General features: G+C 35.1%; 1 protein-coding gene across 2 annotated transcripts in view; it reads right to left on the reverse strand.

Moving 5' to 3' along the window:
- Window positions 1-25,079, reverse strand: part of LOC138713685 (cytochrome P450 4C1-like) — an 89,055-nt gene that overhangs the window by 46,646 nt on the left and 17,330 nt on the right. The window contains exon 1 of one of the 2 annotated variants that reach the window (XM_069845968.1): window positions 11,235-11,479. The exons of the other annotated variant lie outside the window; for it this stretch is intronic. The gene's annotated coding sequence lies outside the window, so the exon portion shown is untranslated. Of the gene's footprint in view, window positions 1-11,234; window positions 11,480-25,079 lie in introns of those variants that run through there. 2 annotated transcript variants of the gene reach the window in all.

A 25,079-nucleotide genomic window follows, 5' to 3' on the forward strand; every position in this document is an offset into this window, starting at 1 on the left:
TAATAACATTAATAATAATAACAATAAACACGGAAATTTTACTTGAAGTAAAGCGATAGATTTGGAAGTAAACCCCAAAAAGACTAAGTAGGTCTATATGATTATGTCTCGTAACCAGAGTTTTGTACGAAATGAAAACATAAAAATTGGAGATTTTGTCCATCGAAGAGGTGGAAAAATTCAAATATCTTGGAGCAAGAGTAACAATTAATATAAATGACACTCGGGAGGAAATTAAACGCAGAATTAATATGTAGGCCTAAAATGTCTTATTATTCGGTTGAGAAGCTTTTGTCATCTAGTCTGCTGTCAAAAAATCTGAAAGTTAGAATTTATAAGACAGTTATATTACCGGTTGTTCTGTATGGTTGTGAAACTTGGACTCTCACTTTGAGAGAGGAACATAGGTTAAGGATATTTGAGAATAAGGTTCTTAGGAAAATATTTGGGACTAAGAGGGTTGAAGTTACAGGAGAATGGAGAAAGTTACACAACACAGAACTGCACGCATTGTATTCTTCACCTGACATAATTAGGAACATTAAATCCAGACGTTTGAGATGGGCAGGGCATGCAGCACGTATGGGCGAATCCATAAATGTACATAGAGCGTTAGTTGGGAGGCCGGAGGAAAAAAGTCCTTTGGGGAGGACGAAACTTAGATGGGAGGATAATATTAAAATGGATTTGAGGGAGGTGGGGTGTGATGATAGAGACTGGATTAATCTTGCACAGAATAGGGACCTATGACGGGCTTATGTGAGGGCGGCAATGAACCTGCGGGTTTCTTAAAAGCCATTTGTAAGTATTATTATTATTATTATTATTATTATTATTATTATTACTAGGGCTAGGATTTTGATGAAATTGCATCTCTTTTGTAGTAAGGCAGAAACATACCCGCTTTAGTATTTATATGTTATGTGATAAACTAAGTGTTTTAAGACATATTTGTTAGGGCATTTTTTTGCATTCCTTGCCCGTTTCAACTCAAAAGAGCATCTTTTGTGTTATTCGGACATTTTTTAGGCATTTTCATTTAATTTTTCCCACAAATCCCCATTATTAATATAGAATAATGTTTATTTCCTTTGATATTTTGTCCATTAATACCGTTTATTTTTACTCGGTTATTTAACGACGCTGTATCAACTACGAGGTTATTTAGCGTCGATGGAGTTGGTGATAGTGATATGATATTTGGCGAGATGAGGCCGAGGATTCGCCATAGATTACCTGACATTTGCCTTACCGCTAGGGAAAATCTCGGAAAAAACCCAACCAGGTAATGAGGCCAAGCGGGAATCGAACCCGCGCCCGAGCGCAACTCCGGATGGGCAGGCAAGCGCCTTAACCGACCGAACTACGCCGGTGGCTAATACCCATTATTTTGTATAATATTTTTATCGTTTTTCTACACAAATATTGCCCTTTTAACGTAGTACACCCCATGCAATGGATCAGTCCAACCATCCCTTCGATATAGACTCCTCTATACTTGCTAATTCCGTATAAGAGTGGCCTTGTGGTGGGCTACATGGAAACTACATCAAGCAAAATAAATAAAGTATACCACTTAGAAAAAATTACGTAAAATTAAATAAACTTAAATGTTTGTAATTTAATTTAATTTAATTTAATTTAACTACTAGTCTAAATATTAAGTAGCACAAAACTCAATTTCCTAATAAGCCAATTTTAGAATGTAAGATCAATTTTAAGGGCATTTTTGAAAGATTTTTAGGTCATAAATGCATTGTTTTAGGACATTTTTTATGATTTATAGGTCATCAAAATCCTAGCCCTAATTATTACCATCGTAATTGCAGTGTTGTGTCAATTACAACACAACATCGGTCTCTGAACCCGGAAGATAGTCTACCGATTTGAATATTGTGTTGGAGGAATGTACGATTATCACGGTAATAACTTAACTAGCAGGTTCGTAATATTGCTGTAAGCAGCAGATTACGTAAGTTATCGAATTACATAACATGCAACTTTACTATAACGTGTGTTTTAAACGATTGGCCGACTGGTTTTACGAAGACCGTGTCAGGAATGCATCCGTGCAATTCCTTTCATACTAACCAGGTGTACAATCTGTATCAGTGGTTCCCAAAGTGGTGGTCCGCGTAAAGAGCTGAGGGGGGTCGAGAGATGATTTACAAAATAAAACCAGAAACGCCATATTAACATATTATATTGCACTTAAACAACGTTCAACATAAAAATCGAAAATGTTTCAGAAGTTATAAAGAAAAAAATAATGAATGCGATAAATATAAGTATTTTATAGAAAGTATCTTCTAAAAATTTGAGCTCTGCATTCGATACACTCATAACGATATTTCAATTTCAAGGAGATTTTTCGCTTTTGTTTTGATGGCATCCCTCAGCTAGCTCCCGCCTCACAGTCAGCTGGTTAGTTCACGCGCGTACTATTTATTTTCTTTATTTTATATTTTCAATACTTTCTTATCAACGTTGCACCAGTAAAAAATATGTGTTTATTTGTACTTTCAATGTGAAATCTAACCATATATTTTAAAAATATTTTTTCGTGGGCAAAGGTGTCTTAATGAAGAAAAATCTAAATCTCTCCATTTCCATAAAAAGTAAGAAAATCTGTTTATATGTCAATATAAACTTTAACTTTTCAGCATCAAAACAAACAATGATTTTGATCATTGGGTGAAAGGGTTTCGGAGCCACAACAGTTTAAAGTTGCTTATTTTATGAAAATACGATAAATTTAAATATTTTTAATTTAAACACTATGAAGTTCTGATGCCTCAAACTTTGCACAAAGCATTATATCACAGTTGTCTACGGACAGAAAAAGTTTCATTGTATTTAAAAATTGCAAGGTCAATTTTCTCTATATTTCGGTCGATTTGAGATGGAATAGCTCATCAGTGGCACACGAGTTCGTGGCAGAATGCGACCTGTATCTCCTCGATATGATGCAACATTGTGAAACCAGTACAATTCCACATTAAATAATGAACACCGAACAAATAACCTGTCGGAACACTTCCACAGTCGTTTGCGAGTGGTGTTTGGGAAACACCATCCAAGCTTCTATACTGCTTTGACTGAGCTCCAAAAGGAAGAGAGCGACTCGAGGACCATGATTGTGGAATTCACATTGGGTAGAGGCGTGAGGACACAACTGAAGGGACAGTGGTTATAACTCCAAACACAAAAAGGATTATCACATCTATGCAGCCGATAACAGACACCTTGATTACCAAGGGGCATTTTGACATTATTTCGCTTTATAAAGAGAAAGTGTAATTAATTATACCATATTTGTATTAATTATATTAAATACATTTGTATGCTAATATACACTAGTACAATGATCGTCAGCACTCGCTGAAATGGGTAGAGTGCATGGAGGGTAAGGATATGTTACTACTTAATTAACTTATTATTCCCAGAACATGAATTTTACCAGCAATCGAAAAGTATTGGGAATAAAAAAAAAAAATTCTTCTCCCAGGCAGGATTCGAACCACGAAAGTCTTAGTTACCAGTCTATCGTGCTCTGGAGTAAACAAGACTCTGAAATCAGCTACAAGGGTCGGTACGTTTTTTTTTTTTTGGCACTACTGTACATTAGGCTATACTGTACATTGTTTCTTTTCTGGAATGTCTTCGGTACTTTTAAATATTTTGAAAAATTCAATGTGAAAGAAATAGAGAATATTATTTTGAAACATTTCTATACCCGACTTAAAAATAAAATTTAAAATTTGGGACCCCAGGGATCAAAATTGCTCCCAAATTTTTATTTTCTGTGAAAACTTGATTTGGGATTTTTGGATCCCCAGAATGATTATGTGACCAGTTTTTTTTTTCATTTTTTTAATATAAATTCGGGGCTGAAAGGGTTAATTTGTCTCTCTCAAAACAAAGTTTGTTTTCTCTTTTATTAATTTGACATCACAAAGAATGAAATGTACTTTATTTATTTTTCGTATGTTAATTTATCTAACAAACAAGTATCTAGAAGATGTATTAAAGTTACATTATATTACTGAGAACTGTAACAAATGTATACCATATTTTGGAACAGAATAAATGACATCTTTGTATACCATATTTTGGAACAGAGGAAGTAGGCCTATTATTTATTGTCAGATATTTCCAGCTAAATTAATACCGCCAATACTGTCATCCTCAATAACAAGAACAGCACCGTCATCACCCTTCAAGAACATTTTTGTCATGTTGCTATTGTGTTATTGCATCTGCATTAGTTAATCGCGATTCAAGAGTGTTAGTGGCCGTGAAGAATGAAGGTCAGACATGCAGACACACTTTCTTTCTGGAGAGAAACAAATCTTGATTCTCTCGCTGCAAATCAAAGCTAAAACCCACTGAATTTCTAGTCACACGCGTTGCTGTATTCGACTTGTAATAGTGTCGTGCACAACCGGTTACGAAAAATAGAAATTATAATATATTCCTACAGAACGCCTGTCGCTATAGACAATATGCAAAGCTCTGTCCGAGTCTTTCTCGGGTGGACGGCTCTGGATCATGAAAGACAGACGACATTAGGGTTCAATGATTATTATAGGAGAAAAATTCGCTCCGGCGCCGGGGATCGAACCCGGGTCCTTGGTTCTACGTACCAAGTGCTCTAACCACTGAGCTATGCCGAAGTTCAATCCATAGCACGGATCGAATCCCCTTCCTCTAGAGTTTTTTTCCCCTTTTGTGGCCTTACTCCAAGTTCGACATATATGTTGATATATATTAACTCAACTGCCATTATACAAGGAGCACACTCAATTGAGTGACTTGGTGGCCGGGATTCCACAATAATATGCTCTGTTGCGCGAAAAATCTACGTAAAGATTAATTTTTGTGGTAGATTATGATTATTATGATTAATAATATAATCATTTTGATCTTCATTGTCAGATGTTGCAGTATTCTCAATTTTTTCTCAGTTATCTTCCATTCAGCTACATTTTTGGACATGTAACTTTATTCTAGCAACTAATCCTTGCATTTCTAAACCGCACGACTTGCATTTAGCTTTCATGCCTTTTCTACTTGAAGCATGAAGTTTTTTTTTTTTTTTTTCATTATCTCCATACTGGATCAAGTGTTTGGACTGGATTGCACATTTTAAATTAACAGCAACCTTCTTTCTACACTTTTACAAGTAGTACACACAATAAAGTGACTCTTCTGTTAGCAAGTTACGATTAGACAGTTGCCAGATTTTTCAGACGGAAATACCTACAGACGTTTTAAAAATTCCCACAATTAGTAAAAAAATCCCTATGTTGGTCAAATCAAAGCTCAACGGTCACATTTGGTACCAATATATTAATTAGGTGATAATGGTGATACTAGTTTAAAAAAGAAGTTTGTACTTAATTATAATCGAAATTGAGTTTTCTGGTTATTTGCCACCTCTCTTTCAGCCACTCACTGCAAGTTCTCTAATTTCCTTTTTTCTTTTGTCTCATTTGTGCACGCTTTCTTTAAATAAATTAAGCATTTCTTGTGTTACAGGATAGTCATAGCATTCCTTTTCATGTTGCACATGTCTAGTTGTATACGCACAAGTGACGAAACAGTGTCTGTTAACAATTTATTTATTTATTTTTTGTTTTAATGTCAGTCATAGCAAACATGCGTTCTACAGAAACATTAGATTGCGGCAAAGAAAGATACATTTTGACAATTTTTGTCATATTTTGAAACATGAATTCAGAGTTAAAACTTTGACGTTCCTCAATTTGAATTCCAAAATTCAAGAATTGACAACTTGAAACAATTATGACAACTTTTTCTGCGGAGAAAAATTTGGCAAAGCGTAAATAAGACTGTTCAAAGATCAAGCATTTTATTAGAGTCCCTAATAAATAAATTAAGTCCAAAATGATTGTTTATTTATTGGTTTGAATTAAGTTACTATATTTAGTAATCTGTACCTGTAAATTTTATGTTATATTATTGGCTAAGACCACACCGTACACTAGCCTGGCTCTTGCGGTACTGGCTAGGAACATTTTTGTTTTATAAATTTAATTTGTACTCACTAGCTAGCTAGTTAAATAAATGAATAAGTTGTACTCACTAACTAGCTAGTTAAATAAATAAAATGAATTTTGAAATGGTACAAATGACTCGTTTGTAACCGACTCTGTGAATAGAGTAACAGAGCAGCTATTGTGATTGTATAATAACATTATGAGAGAGACAGAGAGGGAGAGATTCCTAAAAGACTGGTGAATCCAAAAATGCCTATTTCATCACTCTTCAGCGTAAAAGTGAAGGCGATTGTGTGCACAGAACATGAGCTATTTCGGATCACGAGCTTGGAGTTTCTCAGTATGTTGGTCTTCTTGTTCTGGTCTAAGAGTAAGTAATTGTCAATTAGTAACAAGCAGGCAAAAAAAAAAAAAAAAATGAAAATCCCTACTTTTTTGCATTTATTAAAAAACCTCCCTACATTTCTTTTCGTGTGAAAAATCCCTACACAAGTCTCGCGACGCTGTTACTTCCGGCGTGATTCCTCGTCTTTGCTTACGTCTTAGGAAGTGAAGTCTCTATAAAGTCTAGGTACGTAGTATCATTCGCCATTGTTGCTCTTTCGTTGCCGAGCTATTAGACGAGGAATCTATTTGCCACAGCGTTAAACATTATCATGTCGTAGCTCCTATGATAATAAATCAAACGCACTGTAATTCAGCAAATAATTCAGCGGCAAATAACGTCCTCATGTGCTTTCTGCGAACGCCAATGAAAGAGCCAAAATGACGGGCGATTATATTAATTATTTATCGAGCCTTAGGGAATGCATAACGTCATCATCAGCGAATCACAAGACGCACACATTTAAACGTAGCCGATCTGCAACGTGATTGGCTGCCGGAAATAAGAGCGACGGGATTAAAGATGTTAACTCAACAGTGACATAAAATAAACTTAAAAATGAAACATCAGTTTGAATTTGAGTAGCAATGCACTGCAAGCAGGGTTGCCAGATTGAGCGATATTTCGCCGTTTGGGCTACATAAACAGAGATTTTGCGACTTGTTTTTAAAGAATTGCGACTAAAGCCATTTGGGCGACTTTTGCTCGGAATTTTTCAAAATTTGGGCTACAGAGGAAAAAGCATTTAATCGTTTATTAATTTTATTTTATTGAGTAGTCCATTGTTGTGTTGTTTAGTCAATTGTCCGAAGACAGGTCTGAACCTCACAAGTGACACCAAGAAGGCACCGCTTATGAGGCAACTAGGCCACGAGATAATGGGGTATCCATTGTTGATACATCCCTAATCCAATCCAATGACTGACATTAAATATTAGATTTATCATTGTTGACATGCAGGAACTTGTTTTTTTCATCGAAGAAAACTTTATTGTATAAAATATACTGTATATTATAGTTGAACGCCGGAACATGTCACTGATCTTTGACAATGGTTTAAAGAAACGTATCGCTCTTTCTTCTTCGCCCCAGGAAGTAGTTCTACTGCGCTATTTTTCTTAATTTGATGGTCAATTAACTGATAAATACTGGAACTTACAGACGAAGCATTGTAGAGAATTTTCTAACAACATAAAAATTAATAATCTAACCGTAGTTCCTACTCCAACTCCCTAAATATTTCATTCGCTCAATATTGACATTGGTTTAATTAGTAAGGGGGTTTAACAGTGACTTGTGTTGTGCAAAATTGGAGAAGTGGTGGAAATGTCAGAAGATCGGTACAAGAACCAATGCAAAGAGTACGCCATATATATTAAATTTATAGAATTTATTACATAAATATGATACAGGTGTAATTTTTAAAGTAGAAAGTTGGCGACATTGGGCTACAATAGCACCAAAATTTGGTAAAATCAATCTGGCAACCCTGACTGCAAGCAATAAGACAACAATAAGAAAGTAAACTGATTTTAATTAATTACCCAATGAGCACGTCAATATTGTTAACATGTATTGGGAGGCTAGACGACTAACGGCCGAGTTCCAATAGTCTGGAGCATTAGATTAATAATAATAATAATAATAATAATAATAATAATAATAATAATAATAATAATAATAATAATAATAATAATAACACACATTTGCATTTGTAAATTATTACTTAAAAAATCAATAATACACATAACTTTAAAAAATAATTGAGTGATTTTTATTACAAAATAATTAGATTTAAATCACTGATTCATGTTATAAAAACCAACGGATTTAAATAACTATAAATATTGCAAGGTGGAATAAATTTTCAACAAGAATGTTATAGTGTTGCTTTGCATTCATTTTAAAGCCTTATTTAACCTTTATTAAAGTCTAACTGCGTCACGTGAAGGACTAAATTTAGTAGTCTGAAAATAAATTTTCGAACCTAAAAGACTGCGCCCTATTTAACCCATATACTGTATGTCCGTATATCTTATTTAAAAATAAAGTATTATTTTCACGAATGTTGCTTCTTTTAGACATAGTAAGAGAATGACCATGCTAAATCTCCGCTTACATAATCATTAGTGTTCATTTAACTGTAGGTCGAAAACGACCCTGTGGGCATATGGACAACCTTTCCTTGCATATTACTGCAAAGTCATCATATCGATTATTTACTAAAACTCTTGGACATAATTAATAAAAAAAATGACTCTTTTGTTTAATATAACTCAAACATTTATTATTATACTTATATCTAGTGTATACAAATACAAAGGGACACATTTACAAAACTACTGTGCATATAAACAATCTCTGTTACTCAATATTCCCAGGTGGGTGCTATGTAATAGCGCGTATTTACTAAGGTTGTTCGACATAATTTAGTAAACTTTTTACATGTTTAATATAATTGGAAAGTGTTATTACTGTAAGGTTTCAGTATTTACAAAAATAAATATAAAAGTCATACATTTACAATACTACTACTACCTATGAAAAAAAAAGTTTTACACAACTAAAGCAGCCTAAACCAAACAAAATATCAGCCATTAATCAAATAAGTGCTCCTTTCATCTATAGACCCCTTAATAATTGTCTTATATTGTTATATTTTGTATGTCTCATTTATTTTGATCTGCTGTTCACATTTTATTATGCTTTTTCCTTTCTTTCTACACGTTAAATATTATGTCTGATTTCTACTTGTTGTTTATATTATATTATTATTATCTTATTCAGTTTTGTGTGTAAAATTACAGTGTACTTTGTAAATTTGTAGTGTTTTTAACGAAGTTTTACTCCTGGTTGAATGTTAGAGAAGGCCGTGTACCTTAACTCTTCCAGGTTAAATAAACCATATTAGTATTTATTATTATTATTATTATTATTATTATTATTATTACTATTATTATTATTATTGACAAATGTTCAGCTGGAACCTCAAGTTAGTGACGGCAGAAACGGTCTGTATAGTTCTTCGTCACCCGAAATGCCACCAGTTTCATTATCGTCAACTTCAAGAGATTGTAGAACCATATCAATATTTGAAACATTTTCTTCAGAAGATATTGTCTCAAGTTCTTCCATTATTTCCAAAGTAGCAAGACTCTTTTATGAGATTTGTCGTAATTATCGAAAAACAAACTTCTTAGCTGTGTTAGCAGGATAGTAATTTTTCTAAAAAAATATTTCCCTTTTTTATAAATCGTGTTTCGTAAGTTTTCATAGGGAATATAAAGAAAAGAAAATATTCTCCTAGCTATCAGTCATAATATTATTACAGAATTTATCAAAATGACGAAACGTTCCCTACATACCCTTAGGGTCGAAAATGACCCATATCAAATTTCTTACACTATTACGCTGCTTACTTACAAATGGCTTTTAAGGAACCCGCAAGTTCATTGCCACCCTCATATAAGCCCGCCATCGAGCAAGATTAATCCAGTCTCTATCATCATATCCCACCTCCCTCAGATCCATTTTAATATTATCCTCCCATCTACGTCTCGGCCTACCTAAAGGTCTTTTTCTCTCCGGCCTGCCAACTAACACTCTATATGCATTTCTGGATTCGCCCATATGTGCTACATGCCCTGCCCATCTCAAACGTCTGGATTTAATGTTCAGGTTACGTCAGGTGAAGAATACAATCCATGCAGTTCTGCGTTGTGTAACTTTCTCCATTCTCTTGTAACTTCATCCCTTTTAGCTCCAAATATTGTCCTATTATTCTCAAACACCCTTAATCTCTGTTCCTCTCTCAAAGTGAGAGTCCAAGTTTCACAACCATACAGAACAACTGGTAATATAACTGTTTTATAAATTCTAACTTTCAGATTTTTTGACAGCAGACTAGATGACAAAAGCTTCTCAACTGAATAATAACAGGCATTTACCATATTTATTCCGCGTTTAATTTCCTCCCGAGTGTCAGTTATATTTGTTACTGCTGCTCCAAGATATTTGAATTTTTCCACCTCTTTGAAATATAAATATATTTCCATTTCGTACAATATTCTGGTCACGAGACATAATCATATACTTGGTCTTTTCGGGGTTTACTTCCAAACCTTTCGCTTTGCTTGCTTCAAGTAAAATTTCCGTGTTTCCGTTATGCTGCTACTGAATACAATTCAAGACTCCATCTCATGTAACCATTTTGGTTACTGATTGCCCTATGTAATGAAAAAATAACAGACCTAAAATACTTAACAATGAAGTATCTACTTACATTTCTTCGTTGATCTTCCTTATAACCCAACTGATGGGTCACACTTACAGTACATTTACAGTTAAAATACAATGCAAAGAGTTACAACGCAACAATCGCACAAACAACAGTGTTGCCAACATAGTATTGAACACATGATGATTGATCTCAACGGAAAATTTAAATGAAGATTAAAGAGACTAATAAAAAAATGTTGTGGATCGTCAGCATATATGGGGTTAAAACACAATCTACAGAACAAAGTAATATAATATATTACTCTACTCTGGCGCGGGTTCGATCTCCGCTTGGCCAGATTATCTGTTTGGGTTTTTCCGATGTTTTCCCCAACCGTAAGGTCAATGCCAGGTAATCTATGGCGAATCCTCGGCCTCATGTCGCCAAATACCATCTCGCTATCATCAATCTCATCGACGGTAAATAACCTAGTAGTTTATACAGAGTCGTTAAATAGCTAACTAAAAAATAATTACTCTACACAATATTGATTCTGGCGCTCACAAAGGGATGATAAAACACGCAATTCAGAATTAAATAAGCTCACCTCGATAGTGCTAATGCTGTAGCGAAGGAAGTGGAGACGAAGTAAGTCCAGAGTAGTAAGTGTCAGTTCTTCATTAGATGAATATGGTTTACACTATGGGAAGACAGTCTTTCGCAACTCCGCAAACTCGCTCTAGCTTCTAGCACATGATTCTAAACTCTCTCCGAGGAGCGCGGCAACAAACTGTCCGATCAGACCATCTTAATGCACCACCTTGACAGACTTCTCAACCGCTGTCAGTGCGACGACCTACATTTCTCCAAAGCACCGCCTCTTGTGCCGTAACAATGCTCGAAGAAAATATACCTACTCTGCGTTCGTAGCATTCACTGTCATGGTAATGACTTCTGAGATCAGATATGGTGAAATTCGAATAAAACGAAGGGGACGTTGCAAGTGAGAGAGAAAGCAGCAATGAAATGTGCACTAATTAATATGTGACGGTACGAGACAATTTTAAGATCTAGAAAAGTAAATGAGGAAAGTGAAGGAGGAGATGATGGTCTCATTGAATGGTTTCTTCCGATGTTTTCCCCTACCGTGGGACTGAAGCCGGATGGTTTATGGCGAGTCCTCGGCATCAACCCCCATGATTTGATTACCCCCCTTTGATTTGATTACCTGGTTGGGTTTTTCTGAGGTTTTCCCCAACCAAAAGGCAAATGCCGGGTAATCGTTTGGCGAATCCTCGGACCTTACCTCATCTCACTACATCTCGCCAAAATATTGTAAAAAATTGCACAAAATTGTAAAAATTGTAGAAATTACTAAATTGTAAAATTGCAAAATTGTAATTGTAATCTTGTAAAATTTTGACTTGTTCCACATCTTAAAGCTTCATTGCTCATGTAAGATCTATGGAATAAAACAAATGAATGAATAAATGAATGAATGAATGAATGAAAAAAGGGAAGAAGAAAGAAAGAGGCGAGAAGAATAAGATGTAAAAGAAAAGCAACGTAAGTGAAAGGAAAGTTAAAAATACAGAATGAAATTAATATAGGTGAATTTAAAGAGAAAATGCTATAAAAACGAAATAGTTAATAAAGCATAAAAGAGGAGCAAGAAAAGAGAGATAAAAGGGGGAAAGACAAGCAAAACTAAGACAAGAAAATAGTGAGTGTTTTGGATGGAAAGGACTGTAAATTGTAATGACTGCAGGAAGATAGGTTACTTGTTCTAAATGTGCATGCAATATGACGTATTATCATTCAACGGTGTAATAACTGTCATTCCATTCTTATGACCTTATCTACCTAAAACTGGCTCCTTAAAGTAGCACCTTTTACGTAAATTAATTTCATGCACGTTATTTATAACCTAAGAATTTATAGATTTGCTCTAGAGTATGCCATTAGGAAAGTCCAGGATAACAGAGAGGGTTTGGAATTGAACGGATTACATCAGCTGCTTGTATATGCGGATGACGTGAATATGTTAGGAGAAAATCCATAAACGATTAGGGAAAACACGGGGATTTTACTGGAAGCAAGTAAAGAGATAGGTTTGGAAGTAAACACCGAAAAGACAAAGTATATGATTATGTCTTGTGACGAGAATATTGTACGAAATGGAATTACAAAAATTGGAAATTTATCTTTTGAAGAGGTGGAGAAGTTCAAATATCTGGCAGCAACAGTAACAAATATAAATGATACTCGGGAGGAAATTAAACACAGAATAAATATGGGAAATGCCTGTTATTATTCGGTTGAGAAGCTTTTATCATCCAGTCTACTGTCAAAAAATCTGAAAGTTAGAATTTATAAAACAGTTATATTACCGGTTGTTCTGTATGGTTGTGAAACTTGGACTCTCACTTTGAGAGAGGAACATAGGTTAAGGGTGTTTGAGAATAAGGTGCTTAGGAAAATATTTGGGGCTAAGAGGGATGAAGTTACAGGAGAATGGAGAAAGTTACACAACGGAGAACTGCACGCGTTGTATTCTTCACATGACATAATTAGGAACATTAAATCCAGACGTTTGAGATGGACAGGTCATGTAGAACGTATGGGCGAATCCAAAAATGCATATAGAGTTTTAGTTGGGAGGCCGGAGGGAAAAAGACCTTTGGGGAGGCCGAGACGTAGATGGGAAGATAATATTAAAATGGATTTGAGGGAGGTGGGGTATGATGGTTGAAACTGGATTAATCTTGCACAGGATTGGGACCAATGGCGGGCTTATGTGAGGGCGGCAATGAACCTCCGGGTTCCTTAAACGCCAGTAAGTAAGTAAGTAAGTAGGTTATTTGACGACGCTGTATCAACATCTGAGGTTATTTAGCGTCTGAATGATATGAAGGTGATAATGCAGGTGAAATGAGTCGAGGCTCCAGCACCGAAAGTTACCCAGCATTTGCTCATATTGGTTGCGGGAAAACCCTATATTACTACTACTACTAGTACTACTACTACTACTACTACTACTACTACTACTACTACTACTACTACTACTACTACTACTACTACTCTCGTATTATTATTATTATTATTATTCATTCATTCATAGTGTTCGCCCAAGGACAGGTCCTTCACTGTAAACCCAGCATTCTCCAGTCTTTCCTATTTTCTGACTTCCTCTTTGTCTCCTCATATGATCCATATATCTTAATATCGTCTATCATCTGATATCTTCTTCTGTCCCGAACTCTTTTCCCGTTCACCATTCCTTCCAGTGCATCCTTCAGTAGGCAGTTTCTTCTCAGCCAGTGACCCAGCCAAATCCCTTTTCTCTTCCTGATCAGTTTCAGCATCATTATTTCTTCATCCACTCTTTCCAACACAGCTTCGTTTCTTACTCTGCCTATCCATTTCACACGCTCCATCCTTCTCCATATCCACATTTCAAATACTGCTATTCCCTTTTCTTTTTTTTTACTTGGTAATTTGACGACGCTGTATCTACTACGAGATGAGTTAGCGTTGATGAGATTCGTGATCGCGAGATGGTATTTGGCGAGATGAGGCCAAGGATTCGCCGTAGATTACCTGACATTTGCTTTAAGGTTGGGGAAAACCTCGGAAAAAATCCAACCAGGCAATTCTATTCGCTTATTGTCACTTCGTCGTAATGTCCATGTTTCTGCCTCATACAATGCTACACTCCACACAAAGCACTTCACTAGTCTCTACCCTAATTCTTTCTCCAGAGATCCGCAGAAGATGCTCCTTTTTCTATTAAAAGCTTCCTTTCCCATTGCTATTCTTCTTTTGACTTCCTGGCATCAGCTCATGTTACTGCTTACAGTACATCCCAAGTACTTGAAGCTGTCACCTTGCTCTACTGCCTCATTTAGAATTCGCAAGTTTATCTTCTGTATTTTTCTTCGTCTTATTTGCAGTTATCTTCATTCCATACTGCTCACAGTTGTCATTTAGCTGCAGTAGCATATTCTTTAGTATCATTTCCTCTTCTGCTAACAACGCCATATCATCAGCAAATCTTATACACTTTATTCTTCTTCCTCCTACTATCACTCCTCCCATGTTCTCAGTGCTCTATAGTGTAGGCACCGTTTTCTCTCTAGCTCAGTTCTGTCCCCTAGACGCGTATACAAATTAAACTAACAATTACGCCACCAATGAATCTAATAGAAACTCAAATATAATTAAATACAGAAAAATTAATTGAAATTACAAATACACGCAATAAACCATATCCTCCCAACTTTAATAATACACCAGCCAAAATTATTGAACCTGAAACCGGAGCTTCCACGTGAGCTTTCCAACTGTGCAGCAAGAGTTGAGAGGAAGGAATCAGGTGAAGGCAATGGCGTGCTTTCACTTGTTCAGTCCTTTTAATCAATCTCTAATAATAATAATAATAATAATAATAATAATAATAATAATAATCATCATCATCATCAAAATAAATACTTAAAAACATTCATTATACGTATATTTATTTTAAGAATAACTACATAATAAATAAATACATACATAATTTTTCAGTTTAATACAGCAAACATGAAATTACACTTTTCTATTTCGTACTAAAACATTTTTTAATTACCTAAATAGTTTTTTATTTTAAAGTAATTGAGAACAAACAGGCCTATTTTCACTGTGACAAAATATTAAGCAAATCGAACTCGTTACTAATTTTTAAGTCAAGTCATTCTTTCGTTAAAGTCTTGTGAATAAACTTACTTACTTACTTACAAATGGCTTTTAAGGAACCCGAAGGTTCATTGCCGCCCTCACATAAGCCCGCCAGCGGTCCCTATCCTGTGCAAGATTAATCCAGTCTCTATCATCATATCCCACCTCCCTCAAATCCATTTTAATATTATCCTCCCATCTACGTCTCGGCCTCCCTAAAGGTCTTTTTCCCTCCGGTCTCCCAACTAACACTCTATATGCATTTCTGGATTCGCCCATACGTGCTACATGCCCTGCCCATCTCAAACGTCTGGATTTAATGTTCCTAATTATGTCAGGTGAAGAATACAATGCGTGCAGTTCTGTGTTGTGTAACTTTCTCCATTCTCCTGTAACTTCATCCCGCTTAGCCCCAAATATTTTCCTAATAAACTAACTGTCGGAATTTAGTAGCGTTCAAAAGCAAGATTATTAAGCATTATCTTACTGCGTAGAGTAGGTTTAATTTTTACTTAATTAATAAGAAAAAATGTTTCTCTCTTCTTAACTTTTACAATAAACTGTCTAACTTTTATTAACCAGTTAATCTTTTAGTACTTTGATTTTTATTGTACTTGTAAATTTAATATTAATTGTAATTATAATTGTAATTGTATTCTTAATATTGTAGTTGTAATCCCCTGGTAGAGGGGAAGAGAAGGCCTGATGGCCTTATCTCTACCAGGCTAAATAAATAAATAAATAAATAAATAAATAAATAAATAAATAAATAAACAAATAAAAGTAATTATCGATTTTATACATGATATTATATATAACAAAATCAATGTTTTTTCTTATTTAAAATATACGAAACATATTCTTTTTCTTATAAGACTAAAGTAAATTATATATGATTTTTATGCAAAATAGAAAATGATAAAAGGTTATTTTCCCTGATCATGAGCGTTGGTTTTTCTGAATCTTTAATTCGTTTTTCCCTCGTTAACTTGCCAATATCATTGTCATAGTTCGTGTACAACACAATCAAAGGACACATTGTAAATATGATCAAAAATTTCGCTTTTGTGATGATATTTAGTAAAAATAACTACTCAAGCATATACGTGATCCCGAACATACATAACATTTGTGCAGCGCGCCTATGTAGATGAAGTTTTTCTCGGGGTGGGGGAAGATGCATTATAAAACTGAACAAGATAATGTTTGAATTTTCTTTCAATTCTGTGTCATTTTGCAAATCAATTATTTCCATTTGGCATTCAGCATTTTCAATATTATAGTAAATAGGAAATGGAGAAGCAAAAATGTGAAAATACCACTCAAGTTTTTCCATATCCTGGACTCTAAATTCAGATTCCATATAAAGGTCCTTTAATACTTGGGAAATTCTTGAAGTGCTTGTGGTAGGGCAGTTTGAAAAACCAAAGTTAACTTTAGAGCAGCTATGCTCATTCTTTGACTCGCGATTACGTTCTGTAATCACAACCTTCGAATGTAGAGCGAGCTGTTCCCCGTTCGAAGCTCGAGGGATGGCTGCAGAAGGCAGTTCAAGTACTTAGTAAACGCAAGAACAGTGCGGGACAATGACACAGTCAAAACCTTCTGTAAGCAAACGATCATTCCGGACAGTATGGGAGGAAGCCTATTTTTGTTGTACGTTCGGTGAAAATGGAAAGTGATTACTATATTGTAAGGTACTGTCAGGAATACTACTGAGCAACATAAAACTATATTATAGGCTCTGCTACCCAGAACATGCCGAAGTGACAGAGAAGCTGTTTTCTCTAATATAGCCTATTTTCATATACCAACGTTATTATTATTATTATTATTATTATTATTATTATTGTGGTGATATTATTCCAGCAGAAATAGATATTTTGATAAAATAATTTTTCAGGGATGCAACGTGCCTACAGCTTCAAGAATTGAAAGCACTTCATGAAAGGCCAAACATTGAAGAGAGTCGAACAATTCAGAGTCTATGTTTTGGAGCAAGTTAGCCTATGTAGATGTTGGGAATTAGCTAAGGCACTGAAACCCTTCACGGATGGTGAACTTGTAAAGAGATGTATGGTGCCTGAACAAAATATAGTTAACTATGTCTCTGTACTGCAACAGTTCAAATGTGAATTCGCAGAACATAGATTTAGTGATTTTAGACATATGGAGAGTGATATTAGTATTTTTGTTAATCTTTTCATCAATTTAGTACAATCCGTGAGAGTGGAGTTCCAGGACGAGTTAATTGATTTACTAAGTAACGTAGAATTCAGAACTAAATGCAGAGAATATGGCTTGACAATCATAGAATTATTTAAAAAATGAACAAAACTAAATATTACAAGATGAGCTTATTCGTTGCCACTATGTTAGCTACCTTCGCCTCGACATATGTGTGTGAACAATTATTTTCGAGAATGAAGGTTGATAAATCCAAACATAGGTCCCGATTAACAGACGAGCATCTTTAGCGTATTGCAGTAAATTCGTTGGAAATAGATTCCGATTACTTGCAGAAAATAATGCAGATGTTGAATAGACCCCAAAGTAGACTATATGGTGGAATATGAAAATGATATTACAGTATCTATGATATTATTATATCATAACTATATTAAATATAATAAATAGTGTAATAACTGAATATTGCAGTGTATACTCTTTCCTTTTTCAAATTCAGCTTATTATCCGTATTTGTAAGAACTATGCCACAGGCGGTGCTGCAATGTAGTTGCGGAGCCCAGTCCGTACACAGTGTGTGTTATGCAGTGCAGCATCATCCGTGTAATCGGGGCTTTTACAATTTTGAGCATACCTGTTTTAGAGCTTCCTTTTATTGCTGGATGGAAGCAATTCGTTCTCTCCCCTGATAATGCTCTGCTTCATTCTCGTGACAAGTGGAATAATGGCGTTGTAGGTTAGATTTCTTTCGATTATTTAATATCTTGCCACAAACCAAGCACGTGGACATTCCTTGAAATTCTGTAAACAGGAATGAATTTTTCCACAAAGCTGATTTGTCACTGAACTCTGAAGCGAATACGTTGGCTTCGCTCAACACACTGCGGAGTATTCCCTCCTCAACCAAAGACTCGGCGCTCATCAGGCCAGTTGATGATGGCTGAACTAGATAGTCGACTAGTATGATGTCACGTAACAAGTCATGATCCAAAGCTGTATAGTCTATAGGAATCAAGTCCCTAGTAGCTAGTAAACGAAAATACTTGTTTGATTGACGACTTTAACACTAAATAAACATTAATGCTTCATCATCAGCAACTGGGGATATGAAATCTAAAGATAGTTTCGAAGTGTAATGAAAGTATAATGTAAAACAACACATTAATCGTCTACATTGATATTGTTAGTACACATTTTTTAAGTATTGTAATATTTTAGGTCTTTATCTTTTCCACATAGTATCGCACTTACTTACTTACTTACTGGCTTTTAAGGAACCCGAAGGTTCATTGCCGCCTTCACATAAGCCCGCCATTGGTCCCTATCCTGTGCAAGATTAATCCATTCTCTATCATCATATCCCACCTCCCTCAAATCCATTTTTATATTATCTTCCCATCTACGTCTCGGCCTCCCTAAAGGTCTTTTTCCCTCCGGCCTCCCAACTAACATACTATATGCATTTCTGGATTCGCCCATACCTGCTACATGCCTTGCTCATCTCAAACGTCTGGATTTAATGTTCCTAATTATGTCAGGTGAAGAATACAATGCGTGCAGTTCTGTGTTGTGTAACTTTCTCCATTCTCCTGTAACTTCATCCCTCTTAGCGCCAAATATTTTCTTAAGCACCTTATTCTCAAACACCCTTAACCTATGTTCCTCTCTCAAAGTGAGAGTCCAAGTTTCACAGCCATAAAGAACAACCGGTAATACTATAACTGTTTCATAAATTCTAACTTTCAGATTTTTTGACAGCAGACTAGATGATATAAAAGCTTGTCAACCGAATAATAACAGGCATTTCCCATATTTATTCTGTGTTTAATTTCCTCCCGAGTATCATTTATATTTGTTACTGTTGCTCCAAGATACATAGTATCGCACTTCCAATAAAATACTGTCGAATGTCGAAAATCACATATTACTTTCGTAAATAATTTCCAACGTTATTTTACTAGTTAGAGGTATGAAATTCTAATAATAAAACAGTAAATTATCAAAGTTTTTGGTGCCTATTTATTGAAATATTTTTACAACAATATTTTACTAAGAAATAGCATATCTTTATGCATCACAATTTTCGAGTTACGACTCTGTTTTACTAGCAATGCGGTATCTCGTAACGAAACTGCATTAGGTCAATGTCTTAATTCAGTATTGTACCACAATGTCATGGTTTTTAGAAAAATAGTCTTTGGAGATGGCCATTATTCAAGCATACATATCCAAAGCTCTCTGGTGTGTAGTTTACAAGTCAGCTGTTGCTAGTCATTAGGATCCAGCATAGACTTGAGCTTTGGGACACGGCCTTATTGTAGTTTACCGGCGTGAGTTGGGAAAGCGCTTAGCTCGAGGGTAGCACAATAGATCTTCTTGATCGCAGTGTTGGGTCGTAGTGCCCTTTCCCCCCAAAATTCAATTTTTTAAGTTGGTTATTTAACGACGCTGCATCAACTACTCTGTTATTTAACGACGCTGCATCAACTACTCTGTTATTTAGCTTCGACGGGATTGTGATAGCGAGATGGTATTTGACGAAATGAGGCCGAAGATTAGCCATAGATTTCCTGACATTCGCCTTACGATTGGAGAAAACCTCGGAAACCCCCCCCCCCAGATAATCAGCCCAAGCGGGAATTGAATCTGCGCCCGAGCGCAACTCTGGATCGGCAAGCAAGTGACTTAGCCTACTGAGCTACGCCGGTAGCTCTGAAATTCAATTCAATGACATACTTAAGTCAGTTCTTCAGTTCTTAATACATTCAGCATAATGTATTTGTCTAATCAAAAATATGGATTACCCAACAAATTTAATTTATACAGATTTTTAAAGTATTAACTATTGAAGAAATTTATAAATATAGAGTAGGGGAGACTATTGTATCTTTAGCATAGTGTACCTTTGAACATTTTTTGTTTTTTAATTTTTGCTGCTACCTAGAGGACTTAAAATGAAGTAGATTGTAGAGAAAGCCGCTAAGTAGCTCTGGTCGTAGGTTCAGTTTGATTTATTGCAAAGTGTGAGTTCTGTGGGCAAAAGAAGTTTTTGAGTACCAAAAGTAAACATTTCGTTCATTGATGTATGTTTTCTAACACAAAACAAGATTGCATTTGTTAATATCTTTCAAGTACGGTGTGTTCCCTATCATCTGTTGAGTAATAACATATTTTAATTTCCATGATTTATCTGACTCTCTTAGTTTTCGGGGCCATATTTGTTTAAACGTGCACTCTCTTGTACCTTTGAACACAAAACATCTTGTACCATGGAACATGTTCCAAATTACACGATACTATCGGTTTTTGTTTTTCTTTTATTTTAAGGTCATGTCACGAAGTAAGTCTGGAATTAAAGAGGCCCCCAATTGATCCGGATGCCTTGAAGAAAGCTGTTGAAGCAGTTATTGCTTCTCCAGGAAATAAAATCTAAATCAGAGAAGCCTGCTCTGGTTTATGATTGAAAATACATTTTAGATATGATTGTCAGTTTTTACAGCTATATTCCCACCTATATTCCATGTGTTCCAACTTAAAGAGGGTATGTTCCAAGGTACATGATCCTGTTGTACCTTTGAACACATTACATATCCCTTCATTTTATTTTTTCCAGCCTTAATAGATCTGTAAAACAGGAAAATACATACAGGAAGTTGTAAAGGAATCTTCAATAATTATTTCAAGAATTTTTTCATTTAAAAATTTCATTTCCCAAAATTAAAAAAAAAAATAAAATGTGAAAAGTGTTTAAAGGTACAACAGTCTCCCCTACTAACTTACTACCACAGAAATCAAATAAAACATAAATCTAATCGACATGAATATCGTACTCGAAGACAAAAGTCTGCTTTCCCATTAATTGAGCCTAAATGGCATACAAGTGCAGCTCTTAACCATGGTGCTAGTTTCGGCCCAAGACTTTATAATAAAATTACAAACCATTTTCCAAATTTGAAATATTTCTAAATTGAACATTTAAAAAAATAAATGTATAAAATTATTCATAATATATAATATTAACAAATGTGTGTATTTTTTACCTTTTTATTTCTGTCGACTATATTCATGTTTTTATTGAATATCACTGGCTTCTGTCTGATTGTCAATTTATATTAAATGTGTTTTTTTCTCTTTTTTTTTTTGTTCTTGTGTGTTATTTATCGGTTTGAATTAAGTTAATTACTGTATTTAGTAAACTGTCCTTGTAAATGTTATGTTATATTATTGGCTAAGACAACACCGTACACCAGTGGCGTAGCCAGACGAATTATTTTGGGTGGGCCACATATGCAGGGTTTAGAAAATACCTGACCCATCTCCTGACAATACTGCTGCCGTCAACTCTCTTGAAACTCATTCTCGGAAGTCTTATTTAATAACATGAAACATTATGATAAACAATCATGCAAGGCATACCTATATAAATGCTTCACAAGATGAACTGGAGCCGTCGAGATTTCCTAGTAACGAATCTGTCGATCACTGATGATTGGTCCTTCAACAAATCCCAACTTTTCTCCCTCTCAATGAATAGAATTGGTAGATTACAAAACCTTGTGCTTGACATGATTGTCGAATTTCTCTTTGTTTCAGACCTTTGAAAAGTTTTATATCATTGCTGAAGGACGAACATTTACTAATATCCATTTTTGAAGACTGAGGTGCTTCCGATAATGAATTCGCAAGCGCAAGAATATCGTCTAAACATACCGAATAAAATGAGGTTCAAAATTTTCTAGCTGATGTAACAATTCAATAGCCTCCATTGCTTCCATCCTTTTGTCGCTACCAGACAATTTTTAGGCCCAATCCAAAAGTTAAATTAGCTCTTGAAGAAATGAATGCATTTTTGACTTCTTACCTTAATGCTATCGACAGTAACTATTGCTCTGTATCCATGGTTTAGTTTTAATGTTGGGTATTTTCCATTAAAAACATAAAAATTCACATATTTTTGGGTGGGCCTGGGCCCACCTGGCTAGAAAGATTTTTGTTTTATAAATTTAATTTGTACTCACTTAGATAAATGGATAGATAAGATAAGATAAGATAAGATAAGATAAGATAAGATAAGACAAGACAAGACAAGATAACATAAAATAACATAACATAACATAACATTAGATAGATAGATAGATAGATAGATAGATAGATAGATAGATAGATAGATAGATAGATAGATAGATAGATAGATAGATAGATAGATAGATAGATAGATAGATAGATAGATAGATAGATAGATAGATAGATAGATAGATAGATAGATAGATAGATAGATAGATAGATAGATAGATAGATAGATAGATAGATAGATAGATAGATAGATAGATAGATAGATAGATAGATAGATAGATAGGTAGATAGGTAGATACATAAATAAATAAATAGATAAAATTCAAACGACTTTCTTAGAAACGGTGTAAATAATGTTTCCATTTTTACTGTTTATACTTATTTGCAATTCATTGTACCTGAATAGACCAGCTGGTCATTGTACGGCGAATTAAAATGTTTGAAAGAAGCCTCGAGTCATACTGCAAGGACATTTGACAATATAAAATTATGATGATGGAACACACGAGTACGTGTAACAGTTCAGACGCATATAATGTACGTAAAAACCAAACATTACACGCTTAGTGATAGCTGTACTGCATGAAGCATAACATCCATGCATGACAGTAGTGCCTTGGATTCGTTTCCTACTTTCACTCACATAACTCCTTATTGTGCTGCAAGTATGTAGCCTATATGTCAGCAGAAAGGATTTCGCTAGTGAGGTCTCATATGCATAAACTCCTCCCATGTGACTTCGAATCATGTGAAACAACCATTCTGATGTTCTAGATCTAGACTTTCACCAGCCGCTAAAACTATGATGTACAATGAACGATGTAAAGCAATCCAAAATATATCGGCATCATCTCCATCTTATTCTCCATAATCGCCGTAACGATCTTTGATCGCCATAGGACGCACTGCTGTCGCTATACTGAGAAAAGTGCATTCCTATATCAAGTGACTAATAGGCTATACTTCAGTAAACCAAGATTCACCGTGATAAAATCATAATCTGCATCATAATTAGAGACCGTACTTTGTCCCAGGAGGCTACAAGATTAAGTATTACCACAGTCTAATATATACAGTCGTGAAGCTCAGTACGTAGTGAATATGCAAACATTAGATAGTTGCTCACCACTAGGATCGCTAATATCGCCTCATTACAGGCAATGCAAAATAGTACTGTCACAGTCTATTGTTTCTAGCACCCTCAAAACTCGAGCGTCGTGACTGTATATAGTAGACTGTGGTATTACTGGAATTTTTACTGCAGTGGGCAACACGCGTGCTGCAGAAAGCGAAGTAGGCCTACTTCTGTCTGCTCACGCGACACTTGGTAAAATTACACTAATATTTACAATTTATATTATTTACACTATTATGTACAGTGCCAGTTTCTATCCGATGCTTTTCCAATTCACTGCGGGCTAAAGCAAGGAGAAGCACTATCACCTTTACTTTTTAACTTTGCTCTAGAGTATGCCATTAGGAAAGTTCAGGATAACACAGAGGGTTTGGAATTTAACGGGTTACATCAGCTGCTTGTCTATGCGGATGACGTGAATATACGAAAATTTTACTTGAAGCAAGTAAAGCGATAGGTTTGGAAGTAAATCCCGAAAAGGCAAAGTATATGATTATGTCTCGTGACCAGAATATTGTACGAAATGGAAATACTAGCCTATAAAAATTGGAAATTTCTCGTTCGAAGATGTGGAAAAATTCAAATATCTTGGAGCAACAGTAACAAATATAAATGACACTCGGGAGGACATTAAACGCAGAATAAATAAGGAAAATGCGTGTTGTTGTTATTATTATTATTATTATTATTATTATTATTATTATTATTATTATTATTATTAAAGCTATTTAGTTTCAATGCACACATTGTCTTTCTTTCAATATGTAATTGTAAAAAAACAACAGAAAGTGTAAATTTCAGCTTTCCTTACTTTATGAGAAGCTTAAATAAATGTTTAATATCAATAAAATATTTAAAAAGATTTTACAATTGTTGTTATTGTCTTTGAGACCCATAGATCACTACTAATGTCTCAGAAAATGAGGGTCACTACTTTAATTTTTTCAATTTTATTGGGTTATTTTACCACGCTGTATCAACATCTAGGTTATTTAGCGTGTGAATGAAATTAAGGTGATAATGCCGGTGAAATGAGTCCGGGTTCCAGCACCGAAAGTTACCCAGCATTTGCTCGTATTGGGTTGAGGGAAAACCCCGGAAAAATCCTCAACCAGGTAACTTGCCCCGACCGGGATTCGAACCCGGGCCACCTGGTTTCGCGGTCAGACGCGCTGACCGTTACTCCACAGGTGTGGACACTACTTTAATGATACATGCAGAAAATGAACCTAGAATTAGACCGAAGACGACAGAAATAATGATGAAAGACGTTAGGAATTCGTGAGAAAGTCGAATGATCTAAGTTTGCGGGTAAAATTAGGGTCCTTAATATAATCTGTT

Source organism: Periplaneta americana, chromosome 14, assembly GCF_040183065.1.
Source record: "Periplaneta americana isolate PAMFEO1 chromosome 14, P.americana_PAMFEO1_priV1, whole genome shotgun sequence".
Taxonomy (NCBI): Eukaryota; Metazoa; Arthropoda; class Insecta; order Blattodea; family Blattidae; genus Periplaneta; species Periplaneta americana.